This window comes from Schistocerca serialis, chromosome 2 (genome assembly GCF_023864345.2).
Source record: "Schistocerca serialis cubense isolate TAMUIC-IGC-003099 chromosome 2, iqSchSeri2.2, whole genome shotgun sequence".
NCBI lineage: Eukaryota > Metazoa > Arthropoda > Insecta > Orthoptera > Acrididae > Schistocerca > Schistocerca serialis.
The window spans coordinates 392,337,426-392,359,721 of record NC_064639.1 but is presented as its reverse complement, the minus strand read 5'-3'; positions in this window follow the sequence as shown (position 1 = coordinate 392,359,721).

Here is a 22,296-nt window from a genome sequence, read left to right as displayed (position 1 = left end):
GGAAAGGGGGCCCAGAAACATTTCAGTTGACGTTAAAGAGGATTGTGTACTCCCTTCGCCTTTATGGCAGCTTGAACTCTGCTGCAGAAACTTTTATTGAGGTATTTACTTGAATGTATGTGGAGGAATGGAAGCTCATTCTTCCTCGACAGCTCAAACCAGAGAAAAAATTTACTCGGGACTCATTACAGGCCTGTCCACTTCAGGCACGTTCTTGGCTCAAAACATTGCCTCAGAGATGCTGCTTTATAACAGGTTGCACTGTCACGCTCATGGAATCATCGTCCCCGGAATATACTTCTCCTGTACCCAGTAAACAATGCTGTGTGTTCATTTCGCCGGCCGCTGTGGCCGAGCGGTTCTAGGCCCTTCAGTCTGGACCCACGCGACCGCTACGGTCGCAGGTTCGATTCCTGCCTCGGGCATGTATGTGTGTGATGTCCTTAGGGTAGTTAGGTTTAAGTAATTCTAAGTTCTAGGGGACTCATGACCTCAGGTGTTAAGTCCCATAGTGCTCAGAGCTATTTGAACCATTTTTTGTGTTCATTTCCTTCCGAATTTACAGTTTTCTTGATCTCAATAAGGAGAACAGTCTATAATTACAGAAAACACTCCTATACTGTGACTCCACCGCCTCCGTATTTCTCCACCTTCTCCGTATTTCGCTTTTGGCACTACACGTGATGACCAGAAATGCTCTCTCTGAATTCGCCAAATCCAAACCCCACCTTCGCATTCCCACACGGCATAGCGTGGTTCATCACACTAAATCACCAGTTTGCAGTCATCAATTGTCGAGTAGCGACTCAACTTCAAACATCACTTAGCATCGATTACAGAAATTTGTGGCTCACGAGGTGCTGCTCATCCATTATACCCCATTGTTTTTAAGTTGCTGCGCATAGTCGTTTTGCTAGGTGTACTGCTGGTAGGACTCTGGAACTACCGATTGATATCTTCCGCCAATTTCACGTGAGTTTTTACAACCAGGCTCCGCAGTATTCACTAGGTAAGGTCTGCCTTCTCTTAGTTCAGCTGTAGTTGTTCACGTTTCCACACCACAGTCACATCACCAATAATAGACCTGGACAGCTGAAATGGGCCAGGTGGATTTTTTTAGTCAGGTGACATCCACGTTCGAAATGTAGGTGAGTTGCCGTACACGTGCACTAACTCGGCGCGCGTAGTTTCAACGTACCTCCATTTGAAATAGAGAAAAATGCTTTTCGCATGATACTTCGCCTTGAAATGGAATGCGACATTTGGTTCTCACTCCTCTAGCGGGGCACTGTGGTACTGGACATTTCACGTCTACCATCAGTAAAGATATGTGCCACAATGTTTTCTTTTCGTAAATTTATTTTAATGAAAGGCTTTTTAAAACTTCATGACAACCCCTCGTAGATATCGGTCCATTCACTAAAGTCTTGTGTGTGTCATCCAGCTGCTGAACGTACACTACTGCCCATTAAAATTGCTACACCACGAAGATGACGTGCTACAGGCGTGAAATTTAACCAACACGAAGAAGATGCTGGGATATACAAATGATTAGCTTTTCAGAGCATTCACCCAAGGTTGGCGCCGGTGGCGACACCTACAACGTGCTGACATGAGGAAAGTTTCCAACCCATTTCTCATACACAAACAGCAGTTGACCGGCGTTGCCCGGTGAAACGTTGTTGTGATGCCTCATGTAAGGAGGAGAAATGCGTACCATCACGTTTACGACTTTGATAAACGTCGGACTGTAGACTATCACGATTGCCGTTTATCGTATCACGATATTGCTGTTCGATTTGGTCGAGATATAATGACTGTTAGCAGAATATGGAATCTGTGGGTTCAGGAGGGTAATACGGAACGCCGTGCTGGATCTCAACGGCCGCGTATCACTAGCAGTCGAGATGACAGGCATCTTATTCGCATGGCTGTAACGGATCATGCAGCCACATCTCGATCCCTGAGTCAACAGATGGGGACGTTTGCAAGACAACAACCATCTGCACGAACAGTTCGACGACGTTTGCAGCAGCATGGGCTATCAGCTCGGAGCCCATGGCTGCGGTTACCCTTGTCGCTGTATCACAGACAGGAGCGCCTGCGATGGTGTACTAAACGACGAACCTGGGTGCACGAATGCCAAAACGGCGTTTTTCCGGATGAATCCAAGTTCTGTTTACAGCATCATGATGGTCGCACCCGTGTTCGGCGACATCGCGGTGAACGCACATTGGAAGCGTGTATTCGTCATCGCCATACTGGCGTATCACCCGGCGTGATAGTATGGGGTGCCATTGGTTACACGTCGCATTGACAGCATTTTGAACTGTGGACCTTACATTTCAAATGTGTTATGACCCGTGGCTTAACCCTTCATTCGGTCCCTGCGAATCCCTACATTTCAGCAGGATAATGCACGACCGCGTGTTGCAGGTCCCGTACGGGCCTTTCTGGATACAGAAAATGTTCGACTGCTGCCCTGGCCAGCACATTCTCCAAATGTCTCACCAATTGAAAACGTCTGGTCAATGGCGGCCGAGCAACTGGCTCGTCACAATACGCGAGTCACTACTCATGTTGAACTGTGGTATCGTGTTGAAGCTGCATGGGCAGCTGTATCTGTACACCCCATCCAAGCTCTGTTTGTAATGGCCAGTGGTGTAAAAACTGCCCATAAATTTTTGTGCCATGGAAGAGAATTATAACTCTCTACCATACCTTTTCTTCCGCCTATTCTGATCCCATATCTATATCATTTGGAAAGATTGGAAAGGAGGCAGAGGCACGGAACCTTCAAGTTGTTCGATGTGTAGAATACTGTCTTTCAGAGTAAGGTTGGGCACTATACAAGAAACTGACACAGTTTCAGAATAGATAATAATTTATTTTATTCTGTTTTCACTAAAGGCCAAGACCACCTACATTAATGTGTGTATGATAGTGTTAGTTGAGTTCCGCTAGTAGGAATTAAATTACTTGCAGACATACGTAAACTAACTTTTAACATTATTTATGTCATGGAATTTTTCAGTTTTTTACCTATCTGAAATGAGTGCAATACGATCTTATTTTTACTGCTATTAAGTTGATGTCGACTGGATTTTGAGCGCTGCTACAGCCTTCTACAAATTAACGATTTATATAACTGCTGAGTTTCATGAGAAGTACGTTTACGTTTAATGCACAGTCAGGTGTATTTGCTTTCATCCTGTATTCTGTAATGTTTGCTCCGTGATGGACAAGCCATCTTTGAATTCAGCTACATTTATTCAGTGACGATGCCAAACAAATGCTCTTGGTTCAAATGGCTCTGATCACTATGGGACTTAACTTCTAAGGTCTTCAGTCCCCTAGAACTTAGAACTACTTAAACCTAACTAACCTAAGGACATCACACACATCCATGCCCGAGGCAGGATTCGAACCTGCGACCGTAGCGGTCGCGCGGTTCCAGACTGCAGCGCCTAGAACCGCTCGGCCACGCCGGCCGGTGAGTGCTCTTGCTGGGGCGCACAAATTCTCGCCACGCGGAACGAAGCTTCGACGGGAGTTCAGCTAGATATCATCCAGCAAGTCTGTGCACACAAGCTGGCGTGATTTAGTTGGTGCGACGGGCACAGTCTAATTTGGCACTGTCGGCGTTGATGTGTCAGTGGTGCTTCCACAAGAATTGGGATTCTTCCGTGGCAGTTACATTTATTTTGTGTAATAATATAGGTACAGGCGTTCTCGACCACATCAACCGACCTTGAATCCTGGTAACGTCATATGTGGTTATTGACCTGGATCATATGACGTCGCAAAGACCTGGACGCATGCTCACATGATGTCATCAATTATCTTGAATATATGAAGTCATTAGGATGGCAGATGGTGGGACATTTAGAAATTAAAGGGGGCCGATGGTCGGAAATTTTAAAATGAAAGATGGGGGATGGATAGCAAATTCTAAACTTAAAGATGATGGTGGACAGGAAATTTTTAAATCCTAAGTGGCACTGTGTGGAAAATTTAAAAGTCGAAGATAAAATTGATGGGAAATAAAAATGCAATCTGGCAGAAAATTAAAAAAAAAAAAAGAAAACGTGAATGCACTATGGCAGAATAAGCACAGTCGTGGTTTGTAACACTTGCCTCTCCTCTCCCCTCTCGTGCAATCAGAGCTCAGTCCTCGCAAAAATTACGTAAAGGATATAAGTTCAAAAATTTGCGCATCTGAAAATGTAACGCAATGGTCTACGAACAATGTGATTGCTCTTCATGTAAAAAGGCATTTAACAAAAAAATTAACTACATTGTGTATCTTGCAGCAATTTCCACATCTGAAAGTGCTTCATAGGACACCAAAACGAAACAGCCAATCACAGTTTAACTCTCTTGCCTATGCTCAAGAGTATCCGAATGCGCTGAAATGTTTTCTATGCCGTTTTCGAAATGTTATCAAAAATTTACGTAAATGGTGTAAGTTACGTACATGCAAAGTTCAAAGTCCTATTTCTGTACCGTAGATTGTGTAAGGCACAAGAAGCCCTCAAATGAAATATTTACCACGTCTAAATTGTTCTTGTCAAGTATCACAAGGCAGGCAGGCAGGCAACTCCAGGAATGAACTTGCAATTTGCTTGTTCCCACAATTGTCTTGTTTACGTCCACTGCACTTGACTCTCAGCTCAGTGTAATATGAGACACAAGCTACGTTGCAAAACACATATGGTCTCAACAGCTCTCCTGACTTACAGCTTAAAATACATTTGTTGACAACTACTACAAAACTACGTTATCCCCACATTTAAAAACGTCAATAACACGTCTCTAAAACCTATATCAAATTCAGCGATACATTGTAGTGACCCCATCATAGGGCATCTTGCAGATGAAAACGATTTGTCATCGTAAGTTGCCACGCAGTGGGGCTATATGACACTTTTACGGTATACCATGCTGAAGTATAGTGGTGTACATGTGTATAGGTGAGAAACAAGTGTTGCTATGCTCTCAAAGACAGCCTAATACTAAAGCGACTCCATGCTAAATTATCAACTCTTTCTTGTACTAAAAAGCGTTTGTCATCATATGTTGATGATGTCAAACATTACGGTGGAGTGGTAAAACACATTCAGACAGGTATGCTTTCAACTACCCCTTTCAAAATCAATGCACCATCGTAGTGACCCCATGCTATGGTATTAATCCTTATAATACCAAAAAATTTTCATCTTGTGCTTCTGATACTAAATCATGCTATCAAACAGCTGAAACTACATGCAGTTTCGATGAATAGCATACAGATTGTCATTAAACCAGTCATGTTAACTACCATTGCCACATACTCATGGTGGACGGTATTGCTGGGGATAATACAAGTCAGTTTAAATTGTGATTTCCTTTACCAAATTCATGGTGACCACCACCGCCGTGAACGAACGCGGTGACTGCCATTACCCCAAATGATGACTGGCGTTTCCTGATCGTGATGACAATCATTGCCTCAAACACACATGGTGACTAATATTATCCCAGATAGCATCCACCGTTTTTCTAATCACGGTGAGTATGAAAAATGATCGTGTGGCATTGTTGACTGGGAGGCACCATTCGAGGAAGATTGTCCGCCACCTTGCAAGTCGACGTCACACTGGGCGACTTTTGTGACGGTGACGATGATGAAATATGATGAGGACAACACAACACCCAGTCCACGGGAAGAGAAAGTCTCCAATAAGGCCGGTAATCGAACGCTGACCTGCTGCATGATAGGCAAGTGCGTTAGCACTTAGCTAATCGGGCGGAAATAGTGACTCTAATAACACCACATGGTGGATAGTACTGAATGGGTCAATTACCTCACTGCAATTACCTTAATCATGGTAATTACAATTAACTCTAACACACATGGCGACTGGCATTAAGCCACTTGGTGATTACTGTTGTGCTGAACAGTGACTCCCGTTACCCCAACCATGATGATTGCCATCACCACAAATTCTAACTTCCATTAACCCATATATTAACTATAATTACTCAGATCATAGTGAAGTACCCATTATCCATTTACTGCTTACCATTACGAGTCATTTATTAATCTTTTACTATTTACTGTCTATCGTTTACCATTACTTTTTAACTGTAACCAATTATCCATTATGGAGTACCCATTTGCCATTTCCTGGTTACACTGGAAAATTACCCCAACAGCTGACACTCCCAATACTTATGACAGGCCCTCCAGTAAACTCACACCCCAAATATCTGACACTGATGTATAACATTACTGAAAAAGATCCAGCGCAAAGACAGCGCTTTCCACTAACACCCTGGTATAACATTACCTGCATAAGATCACAAACGTTTTGTACTCCAAGATAAAGTTAATACCTTACCATGAGTCACTACAATGTCTGACTACTAAGTTTCAGAACGGGTGGTTGAATGTTTATCGCTACTATACGGTAATGTTTGGCATTATCAACAGAAAATAGTAAGCGTTTTGTATTGCAAGGTAAAGTTAATAACCTATCATGGAATGGCTGTTATGTGCGGGTGACTTTGAAAGCATAGCAACTTTACTTTCTTACAATGCACATTGCTTCTGTTCAGTATGCTATGCTGTAAAAGTGTCACGCCATTTCCACAGTGTGGCAGTTGAAAATGACAAACGTTTTGAATTACAAAATAATGTTAGTACCGTAACTTGAGGTCATTATAATGTTTGGCGGACCCTGACATAGGTTTTAGAGACAAGTTTTCTACGTGCGAATAATACTGTTTACTTAGCTAATTCCCGTCAATAAGTGCTTTTAAGCCGTAAGATAGATCATGAGTAGCGCCTATTTATGTTTTGCAATGGTGCATTTGTGTTATATTATACTGAGCTGAGAGTCAAATGCATTGGATGTCACGCAGGAACAAGGCTCGTTGGAAGTATCAAACTGCTCTGTCAGGAAGTTCAGTATTGCTCTTACCTTCCTGTCTACCTTTTGACACCCAATAAGCATCATAGAACAATTTAGATACGGAAAGTAATTCATTTAAAGCGTTTTTTTGACAAACATAATTTATGGTACAGTACCCTTTACATAAACATTTGGATAATCTTTTGAACATGACAGATACTTTTGAGTATGGCCTGAGATATTGAAAGCTACATAATTTTTAGGACACGATGCAAATATATTCAAGTTCTTCTGATAATTCTGAGGATAGCAAAAGCACTGGAAGTTAAAATATTTCGGTAATTTCTTGGATAAACGATTTTGAAAATCGAACTTGTGAACAAAGTGTGCCTTCATCCTCATAGGTATACACCCAGAAGTTGGTTGTTGCTCGAAGTAATCAAATTGATCTAGTCAGTTCCGTTCTGCTACCAGTCAGAATGCAACCTCAAGTGCAGTTTACTAGCTTTAATTTCTGTATATGGATTCGTGCTCATGTCGTTATCGATAGTCACTGTAATATCTATAATTAAATGAAAAGTACAGAAAATCTGTCACAGAATCCGTAACTGATTGTAGATCTAGATTTCGACTATATCAGCCGCGCGTAGTGGCCGCGCGGTTTGAGGCGTCGTGTCACGGATCGCACAGCCTTAGCATAAGTTAGTTTAAGATAGTGTAAGTGGTGTGTAAGTCTAGGGACCGATGACCTTAGCAGTTTGGTCCCTTAGGAATTCACAAAAATTTGAATATTTGAGTGTAACATAGTCATAAACGGTCGAAGGACTCTTCTGGTAACGCACCAATGATGACTACGTTATCATCGAAATCAAGATGTGTAACAAATTACGAATTCTGCAATTGTCTGCTGTTCTTTAGATTTGAATAGTGAAGCGTATCTGTGCACAACCGATATCCATTGGGTTCCGGTATAGATAATATGAAGTAATTTAGCTTTTTTCTCTAGCTGTTCCCTTGCATTAGCTTATTAGTTGCTACGAAAGGGAACTTCTAATCAGTTAGGCTGTATTGTTACTCTATATTTGTTGTTTTAGATCTTGTTAAGTGGATCTCTATCTTTAAATTTGTTATAGTGTCATAGTTCATAGCTATTACAAAGAGTTTTGCTTTCGTAGGCTTATGTATTTCGGTTTGTCAGCATGTTGAATTCTAATTTGGAGGAATTAAATCTCTGTGACTTTTCACTTGACCACGCAAAACTGGAGTTGTGCAGAAAGAAAATTTCTTCTATCGCTGGCTTAGAACGAAAACTTCGTATCTAAAATCAAGGAAAAATTAAATTTATTTCTATTGCATTATTAGATAGGAAACCACTTTTCTCAACTGTTCCTAAGCCAGTGAGAGTTGATACCTTATGTGCTGCACTCCAGTGAGATAAGAAAGAAGACACGTATGTTGTTAGGCAACCATATCAAGCGAAGAAATCTCCTTAACGTTTCTGAGACATGAGGTTTTCATTTTGAGCCGACTATATAAGAAGCAAACGTGAAGTACGCTGTGACTGACATAGGGCCACCCCTCTTCCTCCCCTCAGCGCTCTACCAGCCTTTATCCGGAATGAACTACGGGGTTATGACTCTCTCTTTCAAAAGTTATGACGTAACAAGCAGACCAGAGGTGCACTAGGTATATCACAAAGATGTCATTCCCTTTCCTCATACGATTAGCGGACTGCAGTTTAGTAGGAATGTGTCTTTTTCTATGAAACTGTTGCTTGCGACGGAAAACAGAAAAATATAAAACTGTGCCCCTTCTCCTTGTGGCAAGGTAACTGCAGCACTAGTGAAGTTTAATCCATAAAAAATGTGTAGTGGCAATGTTTTACGTCTCCATATTATCCAGAAAGTGTGTGATGCTACAAAATAAAAGGGCGCGCCACCATTGCCGATCTTATACAGATATTTACTGCATGTACTTACTGACCAACAAGAGACAGTATTCAGTTATTTACGAAGTACTTCAAGATAAGCGATTTGGATACTTGTTTAAACGAAACAAGGTTGCATGGATTACCCAGCACATTCCAACCTGCGAAAATTCCATTGTTTTTTAACAAGGTTGTGGAACGCGGAGCGCTTATAGACGTTGCGGAACGTGCTGCTTTTGTCTGGTGTAATAACTCTCTGCGCGACAACCGTGGAACTCTCACTTATCATTCCAACGCTCTTAGAAGCAACATGTGTAGATTATTAACCAGCTACGCTTTACAGCATTGCAGATATTTGAGGAAACAATTTTACTAAATTCAATTTAGATAACAGGTTCACTTAGCCATCAGACGAGACGGAGAACTAAAAATTTTAAAAGTCGGACCCTACGACTTTCAGTGTTAAGGCTATAGTCATACTGAATCTGACTTGGAAGTTAATGTTCAGCTACAGCGGGTGTTGTCAGTATAGATTGTAATCATTACTTCCACCGAGTGATTTGGGTGAATGAAGGATCAAATTCCGGCCCGAACAGTTGGGTGTTGTGATCCCTGTGTTTCCCTTTAGTCACTTTAAGTATATTCCCGGATATTTTCTCTGAGAAAGCCATAAAAGATTTCTTTCCCCATTTTTTGCTATTTTAATTTTGTGCTCCGTTTCTTACGAGTTTGTCGACAGGACAAACTCTTATGTTACTTCTTTGGCGGAGCTGTGTATTGTGACGTGGTCCGGCATCAGGTCTACAGTTTTTCGTTTACCTCTAATTATCCATTCCTTACATCAAGACAGCGATCTGCATTACTGAGGCAGCAAGCGCCAGCCACAATACACCTTAACGTTATACTTTCCTGGGCAGTGACCAGATATCTCAAAGCTTCAACTAAGTATCACTAACAGTTTCCTTTTGTCATAATTACGAAACGTAGTTCACATAAACATACTTACACTGTGTTGTATAAACAACATCAAAAAATGTCGATGCTAAGTCCATGACACACTAAGTAATCAAAAGTATCCGGACTCCCATAAAAATATACGTTTGTCATATTAGGTGTATTTTTCTGCCACCTTCTGCCAGGTGCTCCATATCAGCGACCTCAGTAGTCATTAGACGTCGTGAGAGAGCGGAATGCAGCGTTCCGCGTAACTCTCGAACTTCGAACGTGGCCAGGTGATTGGGTGCCACTTGTGTCATACGCCTGTAGGCGAGATTTCCAAACTCCTAAACATCCCTAGATCCAATGTTCCCTGTGTGTTAGTGAAGTGGAAACGTGAAGGGACACGTGCAGCACAAAAGCGTACAGTACTATGAAAGTTAGGCGGGAGGTGAGAAAACTTGGATTTCATGGTCGAGCAGCTGCTAATAAGCAACACATCACGCCCGTAAATGCGAAACGACGCCTCCCTTGGTGTAAGGAGCGTAAACACTGGAAGACTGAACTGTGTAAAAACGAAGTGTGGAGTGACGAATCACGTTGCACAATGTGGTGATCCGATGGCAGGGTGTGATTGGCGAATGCCTGTTGAACATAATCTGCCGGCGTGTATAGTGCCCACAGTAAAATTCGGAGGCGGTGGTGTTATGGTGTGGTATTGTTTTTCATTGAGGGGGTTTGAACCCCTTGTTGTTTTGCCTGGCACTATCACAGCACAGGCCTACATTGCTGTTTTAAGGACCTTCTTGCTTCCCACTGTCGAAGAGCTATTCGGGGATGGCGATTGCATCTTTCAACACGATCGAGCACCTGTTCATAATGCACTGTCTGTGGCGGAGTGGTTACACGACAATAACGTCCTTGTAATGGACTGGCCTGCGCAGAGTCCTGACCTGAATCCTATGAAACATCTTTGAGATGTTTTGGAACGCCGACTTCGTGCCAGGCCTCACCTATCGACATCGATACATGTCCTCAGTGCAGCTCTCCGTGAAGAATGGGCTGCCATTCCCCAAGGCTTCCAGCACCTGACTGAACGTATGCCTGCGGGAGTGGAAGCTGTTTCAAGGCTAAGGGTAGGCCAACACCATAGTGAATTCCAGAATTACCGATACAGGGTGCTACGAACTTATAAGTCATTTTTAGTCAGGTGTCCGGAGACTTTTGGTCACCTAGTGTAGATATACACTCCTGGAAATTGAAATAAGAACACCGTGAATTCATTGTCCCAGGAAGGGAAAACTTTATTGACACATTCCTGGGGTCAGATACATCACATGATCACACTGACAGAACCACAGGCACATAGACACAGGCAACAGAGCATGCACAATGTCGGCACTAGTACAGTGTATATCCACCTTTCGCAGCAATGCAGGCTGCTATTCTCCCATGGAGACGATCGTAGAGATGCTGGATGTAGTCCTGTGGAACGGCTTGCCATGCCATTTCCACCTGGCGCCTCAGTTGGACCAGCGTTCGTGCTGGACGTGCAGACCGCGTGAGACGACGCTTCATCCAGTCCCAAACATGCTCAATGGGGGACAGATCCGGAGATCTTGCTGGCCAGGGTAGTTGACTTACACCTTCTAGAGCACGTTGGGTGGCACGGGATACATGCGGACGTGCATTGTCCTGTTGGAACAGCAAGTTCCCTTGCCGGTCTAGGAATGGTAGAACGATGGGTTCGATGACGGTTTGGATGTACCGTGCACTATTCAGTGTCCCCTCTACGATCACCAGTGGTGTACGGCCAGTGTAGGAGATCGCTCCCCACACCATGATGCCGGGTGTTGGCCCTGTGTGCCTCGGTCGTATGCAGTCCTGATTGTGGCGCTCACCTGCACGGCGCCAAACACGCATACGACCATCATTGGCACCAAGGCAGAAGCGACTCTCATCGCTGAAGACGACACGTCTCCATTCGTCCCTCCATTCACGCCTGTCGCGACACCACTGGAGGCGGGCTGCACGATGTTGGGGCGTGAGCGGAAGACGGCCTAACGGTGTGCGGGACCGTAGCCCAGCTTCATGGAGACGGTTGCGAATGGTCCTCGCCGATACCCCAGGAGCAACAGTGTCCCTAATTTGCTGGGAAGTGGCGGTGCGGTCCCCTACGGCACTGCGTAGGATCCTACGGTCTTGGCGTGCATCCGTGCGTCGCTGCGGTCCGGTCCCAGGTCGACGGGCACGTGCACCTTCCGCCGACCACTGGCGACAACATCGATGTACTGTGGAGACCTCACGCCCCACGTGTTGAGCAATTCGGCGGTACGTCCACCCGGCCTCCCGCATGCCCACTATACGCCCTCGCTCAAAGTCCGTCAACTGCACATACCGTTCACGTCCACGCTGTCGCGGCATGCTACCAATGTTAAAGACTGCGATGGAGCTCCGTATGCTACGGCAAACTGGCTCACACTGACGGCGGCGGTGCACAAATGCTGCGCAGCTAGCGCCATTCGACGGCCAACGCCGCGGTTCATGGTGTGTCCGCTGTGCCGTGCGTGTGATCATTGCTTGTACAGCCCTCTCGCAGTGTCCGGAGCAAGTATGGTGGGTCTGACACACCGGTGTCAATGTGTTCTTTTTTCCATTTCCAGGAGTGTAGTATGTTGGTAAGACTAACTCGGAGATGATTCATGTTAATAAACAGGAGAACTGTCTAACACAGAAAATGCTAGAAACCTTGATTTCGATGCATCAATCGTCTGCTGTTACATGTCTGCACATGCGCATCTCCCTATGGCCTTTCCTTTGTACTTCGTTGTGTCGTTACGTTTGAATGAGCGAAAGAATCAAAATACGCTTAGTAACCAGCTCAATACAACGCAATGATGCGAGAAAATAGCCCGTGTTCAATGTCGAGTGTTAAGCAACGCATAATTTCTGGAAAAAGTGTGCCGGACTGTTTGCATAAGAGTTTAAGGCTGAACATGTTTTGGCAAAAGCTACAGCAACGACTGCCACACAAAGCTTACTTGAGAAACTGTGACGAATGAGCTCTGTAGCGAATAAAAATCTTAACTATACGAAAGGAATTCTAACACTAGAGGAGAATTCTCCAGTGGAGGAGAACCTAGAACGAATCCGAGCAAATATCAACGTCATTTAACTGTGGAAGTGGGGTCGTCGTGTTGGAACTGACCCGTTGCGGTGTTTCGCCTGTATGGCCGGCAACCCATTCGACACAACCACTTCACGGATTGCCTGGATTTCACGCAACCGTTGCGCACCAGGAAACAGTTTTGCAACAGTTCCATTAGACGACCCTAGAAGCACCAACAGAGGTCACGGACCGGGACGGGGGGAAGGGGGGGGGGAGTGGGACTTATTTGCATCCGCAACGATCGTGACCTAAAATAATTACTGCGATATCCTGCTGCGCGACAGTATTCAGGCCCGCGTACCGCTGAGCAGAGTCGGCTCAAGTCAGGCCACATAGACATTCGGTCCGCTATGACACCGCTACCTGCTACCGACCAGTGACCTCCTACCTTCTCGACAGACACCGCCCGGCCTCAGAAGGTCCGTGTCACGGTCCAGTCTCCGTGGTTGGATGTCGTAACCTGGTTCACAAACTGGCAGAACATTGACTGCACACTCTTTTTACAGCGTTCAGTATCAGTGTGCACGTACTAAAAGGAAACACTTGCGGAACTTGGTTTCCACGTGGAGCAGTAGGACTCTGTAAATATTAGTTTGTGGAAAACTTAACCATGTGCAAGACTTCGTGTCGTTGAACAAAGGCCTTCAGCCTGTCAGCCATTTTTGGGTGTTAATTGTGTTTGGTTCGTCGGAGCGGACGAGCTTATTATTTTTTCCAATAAACTATTTGTGGATGATCAATAACTTTACTTCCGCCTACTCAATATCCTTTAGGAACTTCAGCAGAAAAAAGCAGCGTATGTATCGGTACAAATGTACTAATGTGTTTGAGTTAAAGTATCCATATGAACTTTCGTTTGTAGAGTTTTGCCGGGGGTTTCAGGTGCACTGAAGTCAGTGCTTTTGGATACTCAGTCTATTTCTGAAGATGAATCATGCTGAAGCCCTTCAGATATGTGAACCCACAGAACGTGATCGATTATGTATCAGAAAATAAGTTCTTTGACCTTTCGTTGCATAATCTCTAAATTCGTGTTCGATGTGTAAAGTCTTATGTTTGCATCGCAAGGCGATTCTTTCACCAAATTACTACTGCTAAGCGGTAAGTTCAGGAACTGCTTGGTCTGTATGTGGAGCAGTTCACCGAAGGTGAAATACTATTTGTATATTTTCAGCAAGACAGAACAACAGCACACACCACCTGGATGATCTCGCGAAGAGTGTGAGGATAGGACAATCAGCAGAGGCAGTGCAATCTCCTGGCCACCTCCATCGCCTGATCTCTTTTCCTGTCATTCTCATTTGTGAGGCAGTTAGAAGGGTCAAGTGTACACAAGTAATCCTTACGGCCGGCCGAAGTGGCCGTGCGGTTAAAGGCGCTGCAGTCTGGAACCGCAAGACCGCTACGGTCGCAGGTTCGAATCCTGCCTCGGGCATGGATGTTTGTGATGTCCTTAGGTTAGTTAGGTTTAAGTAGTTCTAAGTTCTAGGGGACTAATGACCTCGGCAGTTGAGTCCCATAGTGCTCAGAGCCATTTGAACCATTTAATCCTTACACACTCTAATATCTACAGCAGAATACTGAAAACACTATTTGTGCTAGAAATGAGGCAGAGCTACTAGACGTATGTCAGTTTGATAATACGGCACGACGCTTCACCAACGTCAGGAGCGGCCACTTACAGCAACTTTTCTGATGTTGAATAGTAAGGGTCAGTCCCATGTCGGACATACTGTAAATATTTTCCAGTTTCATTTTGTCCTATCTAGGTTCTTGGTCATATTACATATTACTCAGTTTACTGATCATTTCCGACATCTTGATCTAGTCTCATTGTGGATCATTTTTCTAGTTCGTCATATCCTATGAAGGTTTCTTGACACTTCTCTAAACGCTTGTCTCCATTAGCAAGCGCAACGTCCAAAGTACCTATTTTTTGCCCTTACCTTTTCTAAATCTAAACTGATCTTCATGTAACGGATCAGTTTTCTTTGCTGTTCTTTCGTATACAGGGTGTTAGGGATAAAAGTGTGGATATTGAGGACAGTGTACGGAATAATTTTACATCAGTATTTACTTTATCTGCAGACTTATGGTTCAAATTGTTCAAATGGCTCTGAGCACTATGGGACTCAACTTCTGAGGTCATTATTCCCCTAGAACTTAGAACTAGTTAAACCTAACTAACCTAAGGACATCACACACATCCATGCCCGAGGCATGATTCGAACCTGCGACCGTAGCGGTCTCGCGGTTCCAGACTGCAGCGCCTAGAACCGCACGGCCACTTCGGCCAGCCAGACTTATGTTTATAGCTATTACTAGAAGTATGTTTTCAGCCTGGATAATACCTCCAAATGCGCATGGCACAACCAAGCCATTAATCTATATATTCCCCTGGGTAGCAGGTCAGATATTGATGCATGGACGTAAAACGGGAAGTCTGCACTACGGGGAAAGTCCACTTCATGATGCAGTTACGACCATGCTGAAAAAAACAGTTGGTAAAATATGATGTGTTTATGTAAAGCCTGGTAGAAAAAAGAAGTATCTGTATCTAGACACCTAACACCCTGTTTCATTACTTCGACAATTTAGCTGCAAGAGCTGTTAAACTCATCGTGCGATTGTACTCGGATTTTCTAGCTTAGCTATCTTCGAACCTCTGGGGGTGATAATGAGTTTTATTAATATTAAATCGCATAGTATGTACTCGAAAGTCAGATTCATATACTAATGAGACAAAACATTATGGCCAATGCGCACCGCGACGCTGAATGATCGTTGGTGGTCTGCGGGCACATGATGCAGAGAAATAAATTAAGTAAGTGGGACATAGATGAATGACATGGTGTTGTAGCGACGTTACGAACTGCAACTGGGAAAACGACGGACATAAACTACTTTCAAAAGAGATACGTCTTGGTTAAAGCTCAAAGAACTTGGACAGTGTTTGCAGGACGGTGAAAACACGAGCAGAGGACAAGGAGTGGAATGTCCACGGATGATCACACAACGGGATGCTAAGGGATTTGACTACTCTGTAAAATAGGTTAGGAAGATATTTGTGCCAATTCTGATGACAGAGTGCAATTTTGTTGCTAGTGCAAGTATTTTGGAGCACATTATACAGCGAGTATTTTTGAGTGAGGGTTCCGCAGCACAAGATCCGTATGTGTTCTCATGTTCTTCATCTACATTGCATCCACATAAATACCCGCAAGCCCTTTATGACCCGTGGCAGAGGATGCATTCTACCACTACCGGTCATTTCCCCTCCTATTCCACTAGCATACACAGCCAGTGAGAGACGACTGTCTGTGTGGCTCCGTAACAGCCAAAATTTGTCTGATCTTAAGTTAGTGATTCATCCTTAGGCGAAATGTACACTGGCGGCAAATAGAATAGGATTGTTCTGCAGTTTGCGTCAAGTGCCGGTCCTCTAAACAGTCTCAACAGCGTTCCGCCTTTCTTCCAGGAATTCCAGTTTGAGTCTCCGAAGCATCCCCATACTACTTGCGTGTTGATTGACCGGACTGGTAACAAATCTAGCTGCCCCCGTTTGAATTGCCTCTATGTCTTCCTTTAATCCGACTTGGTGTGGATCCTAGACAAGTACTCAAGACTGGGTCACACTAATGTTCTGTATGCTGTCTCCTTTGCAGATGAGTCACACGTCCCTAAAATTCTCCCAATAAACCGAAGTCAACCGTTCGCCTTCTCCGCTACAGTCCTTAAATGATCGTTCCATTTCATATTGCTTTTCAATGTTACGACTAGATATGTAATCGGCGTGATAGTGTCAAGCAGTACACCACTATTGCTGATCCAAACATTACGATTTGTTTCTCCTATTCCTCACCACTGCCTTACATTTTTCTACATTCAAAGCTATCTGCCATTCATCACACAAACTAGGAATTTTGTCTAAATTATCTGCTACCGTCCCATAGTCACTCAACAACGACACCTTCCCGCACACCCCAGCAATAATCTTATCTCTTATGAACACTTGCCGTCGAGGGCAACGTACCCGGTTCTGCTGCTTAAGAAGTCTTCGAGCCACTCGCGTATCCGGGAACCTATTCCGTATGCTGGTAGCTTTTTAGTGCACCGCCTCGAACGATTTCCTGAAATCTGTTTCCCTTCAGCCTTAGTTCGTAGAATATCATCTGAAGATAGGACAGGCTGAGTTTCGCACGAGCTATGCTTTCTAAAACCATGGTGATTTGTTGTCAGAAGGAAGTTCGTTATACTGACGCAACTAGATCGTCTGTTATGACTGCAGTGGGAACTGGATCGTCGAGATTCCAGCGTGAATCATTGCAAACGTGTCGCTGCCTCGTCGAATGAATCACGTTTCGTGTGACACCATGTCGACGTTCGTGTACGGATACGTCGTCTTCCAGGTGACACCTGCTCGAAATACGCACCGCACCAGGGACGCGGGTCAGTGACAGCAGTAATATACAACGGAGCACATTCACAAGGGCTTCCATCAGACTTGTGGCAGTAACAGAATGCACTATAATAGTTGCGGAGTACTTGAGCATCATTGCAGACCACCTACATCTCTTCATGGTTTATGCGTTTACCGACGGCGCTGGCATCTAAGAACAGGATTACTTTTTGTGTCTGGAGATTAGACTGGTGCTACAGTGGATTGAGGAGCATGACAGTGAATTCACGTTTATGACTTGGTCATCAATTAGCGCGATCTGAAACCAATGAAAAACATATGGGTCGCTATCCGATAGCGGTTCCACGCTCGCAAAACAGCGGTCCGTAGTTTATGAGAAATTCGTGACGAAAGACGGCGGTGGTGTGTTCGTCCCTGTTAGAAGTAGTTTATCTTGTAGCGAAATTGAAGGAGAGAGTCCTACGAGTTCATACAGGTAGAGGTCATTCTTGGCAACCGGGTTAAAATGATAACTGACTCCTTTTACCGACCTCCCACCTCACTTAATAGAATTGCTGAAAGGTTCAAAGAAAATTTGAGTATAATTTCAAACATATACCCGCCTCATACAATCGTACTTCACGGCGACTTCAATTTACCTCCGATATATAAGCGAAAACACATGTTTAAATCCGGAGATAAGTATTAAACATTATCCGAAATTGAGCTAAACATGTTCTCTGAAATTTATTTCGAGCAGTTGGTTCACTAGCCGACTCGAATAGTAAACGGTTATGAGAACACACTTGACCTATTAGCAAAAAACAATCGTAAGCTAAGAACGAGCATCAAAATGGATTCAGGAATTAGTGAACACCGGGCAGTCATAAAGACACCGATTACCGTAGCTTCCAAATCATCCAAAAGTAAATGGAAAAATAAATCTATTCAAAAAAGCAGATAAAAATTCTCTTGACGGCTTCCTGAGAAAATATCTCCAAATTAACGCTGTAAATGTCGAGCAGATGTGACTTGAATTCAAGAAAGAGTCTCGACAGCAATTGAGAAATTTATGCAAATAAATTAACAAACGACAGAGCTGATCCTCCTTGGTGCACAAAACAGGTCACAACACTGTTGCAGAAACAACGAAAAAAGCGTGTCAAATTTAAACGAAAGCAAAATCCCCAAGATGGGCGATCTTTTACCGAAGCTCGAAATTTAATGCGGACTCTAGTGCGAGATGCCTGTAATAGATTTCACAACGAAACTTGTGTCGAAGGCTGTCAGAAAATCTAAAGAGATCGAGAGAGTGCGTTTCTGGATGAGGTATCGAATATATTGCTTCCCCCTACTTATACCTCCCGAGGAGATCACGAATGTAAAATTAGAGAGATTCGAGCGCGCACGGAGGCTTTGAGACAGTCGTTCTTCCCGCGAACCATACGCGACTGGAACAGAAAAGGGAGGTAATGACAGTGGCACGTAAAGTGCCCTCCGCCACACACCGTTGGGTGGCTTGCGGAGTGTAAATGTAAATGTAGACTGGGATGTTGCACAGATCACACCAATATTAAAGAAAAGCAATAGTATTAATCCACTAAATTACAGACCCATATCATTAACGAGAAATGCAGCAGGATCTCGGAATATATATTGTATTGAAACATTGTGAATTACCTAAAAGAGAACGGTCTATTGACCCAGAGTCAACACGGATTTAAAAACATCGTGCTTATGAAACAGCTAGATATTTACACACAGCAAGTGTTGAGTGCTACTGACATAGGATTTCAAAATGATTCAGTATTTATAGCTTGTAATCAAAATGCGTGCTTATGGATTATCTTCTCAGTTGCACGACGGGATTCGTGATTTCATGTCAAAAGGGCCAGAGTTCATAGTAACTGACGGTAAGTCATAGAGCAAAACAAAAGTGACCTCTGGCGTTCACCAAGGTAGTGTTATACGCCTTCTGCTTTTATCGATGTAACCGATGTAGGAGACAATGTGAGCAGTCGTCTTAGGATGTTTACAGATGATAGTGTCGTTTATCGTCTAGTAATGTCATCAGAAGATCAGTACCAGCTGCAAAACGATTTAGAAAAGATATATGTTTCGTGCAAAAATTGACCCTAAGTAACGAAAAGTGTGAGGTCATTCATATGTGTGCTAAAAGCAATCCGTTAAACTTAGATTATGAGATAAATCGATCAGATGCAAATGTCAAAAATTCAAGTAAATGCCTAGGAATAACAATCACAAAAACTTAATTTGGAAAGAACACATAGAAAATGTTGCGGATAAGGCGAACCGAAGACTCTGATTTATTGACAGAACGCTTAGAAGATGCAACATGTTTACTAAAGAGACTGTCTACACTACACATGTCCATCCTCTTTTAGAGTACTGCTGAGCGGTGTGGGATCGTTACCAGTAGGGTTAACAGAGTAGACCGTAAAAGTTGAAAAAAGAGCTCACGTTTTGTATTATCGAAGAATAGCAGCTAGAGTATCACAGACATGGCACAGGTTTGAAACATAGGCCTTTCTCCTTGCGACGGGATCTTCTCACGAAGTTTCAATCAGCAACTATCTATTCCGAATACGCTAAGATTTTGGTGACGCCGACCTAGATGGACAGAAACGATTATCATTATAAATTCAGGGAAATCAGAGCTCGCACAGAAAGATATAGATGTTCGTTTCTTCCGCGCCCTGTTAGAAAGTGGAATAACGAAGAATTATTGTAAAGGTGGTTCGATAAACCCTCTGACAGACACTTAAGTGTGATCTGCAGAGTACCCATGTAGTTGATTTACATGAAGTATGCGTAGACGTCTGTTGCTGCACACCTCCAGGAACCTACCAATCACTAGTCGAATGCATTCGGGGCAGAATCGCTGCAGCAGTACGTTCCAAAGCCGAACGTTTGCGTTATTAAGCCGGTGATCATCAGTGTGTTGCGCTTCAGTAGCACCGATCCGTCGGCATGAATTAATTTAGTTCTGCCGTAGTCTAAAACAAGTGGAATATACGGCAATACTAAAAAAATAATGTATTTAAGTCCAAACCCATCACCTAAAGATTCATAGCGGTACTGAAGTGTTTACTAAGAAAGCGTACGCTGTCTTGAAATGTGGGTGATAACTTTTTCTTCGTCTTCCTGACTTCCATCATTAAGAAACTTTCTTTGGACATACAGATAGTAATACATCGCGGTGGATCAGACTTTGGTGTAGTACCTTCCGCAGGCTGTGTCTCCTAGAGCGTTTAGTGACTGTGCTAGTGAAAGAGCGTACCAACGCTATCTACGTAGCAACCATGGCAGTATTAGATTATCAGATGTGCAACGAGAAATGTATGGAAGAAAACCTGAAAGTCCTCAAACTCGTCGCGTGAGCCACCTTTCCTGTACACAGTCAGGAACAGTGTCCAACATCTAATTTGATTCATAATTCACGAATATATGAATGTGAACCTTCAATGGTTTATCAAAAAAACACTTCGTGTAGAAGATGAGTAACCCTAAAGTAATATGTAGGCCCAATACTTAATATCTTTACGTATAGAGGGAGAACAGAATTGTACGCTATCTTTGATTCAAAATGTCATATCTTCGTTATCGTTGAGTCCCTGAAATTGCTAAGCGTGCGCACGATCAGCATAGCTGTGGCCTCACTACAAAGAAAACTGTTGGAGGTCGGTGTGGTACGGACGCACCAGTCATTTACACTTCGTCGTTCTTGGTGGGTTGTTAAGTTGATGCTATTAGGCCCGTAGAGGTATGAGTGCTTATAAATGGCTGGAGACAGTGATTGGTATCTAGCAGCACTGTTTCGGCATACCGGTCGACGGGGTAAAGCATTGTCCAAGTACGTCATGACACCTCTATGATATGGAGATGGAGCATTACCTTCTTACAGGTAAAGTTCTACTTTAGAAAAACTCGAATGGTAGGAGAAATCGATCATTGAAGCATACGGATATGTCATGTGACCAGCTGCAATACGGTCGAAGACGATAGGTTCCGTCAGCTAGTGAGATGACACGTGACTACATACACAAATCTCTAATGTATTTCCTTTCCTGATGACGTACTTGTGTAGATCTAGAGGAGCCACGTTAACAAAAACCTTGTAGTTTACAGTCCTGTTCAATTTGAACTGTGCTCCATAAAACCACATACCATTCATTAAATCTCGTTTTAAAGCTACTAGCAGCACTGAGTTTATTGATTCGAGTCGTTTTCGTTCATAGCGTATAATGTACGTGGCATGTATGTTTTCCACTTTGCGGTTTTTCAGTATTCATTATATATTTGGTCGCCTAACCCCAGTTTTGTGGCGTAGTGGTTCACAGAATTTTGTAGCCGTTGTGTAAATTGTTTCTACATTGCAGTGGTTGCAACGGTGTTACACCCTATCATTAGTTTCCAAAACTGTGAATAATATTTTTGGTTCCACGTTCATCCTGTATACTGTCGATTCCTCCGTCTGTTATTGGCTGTTAGGAAATCTTCCTCTCATCGTCGTTGTTCTTTTTTAATGTTTGTATGATCGTAGCATTATTTCAATACAGCCTTAAGTTTTCACCGCGATACGTCGTAAAGCCATTCTAGCACTAATCTGTTCTCCTCATCGCTCGCAAGAAACCTGTGTCATCGGTTATGGCGATATTACGTTACACTACAGAACGGTCTGTACTACTATATAAAGACAAGCGGTTGTTTAACATTGTTATCAAAAATCTCGAATAGAGCTCGATCGATTTACTTCAGATTTTTAAACGAAACTCTAACGAGCATTTGGACGGTATAGGCCATACATATTGTTTGTATGCATAATATATAAACATATATGTCCTATCTAAAAGGGAAACGTTGTTGCCAAACATCTCCGAACGTTCTTCGATTTACTTCAAAATTTACAGAATACTCTAAGAACATTCAGATCGACATTAGCTATTTT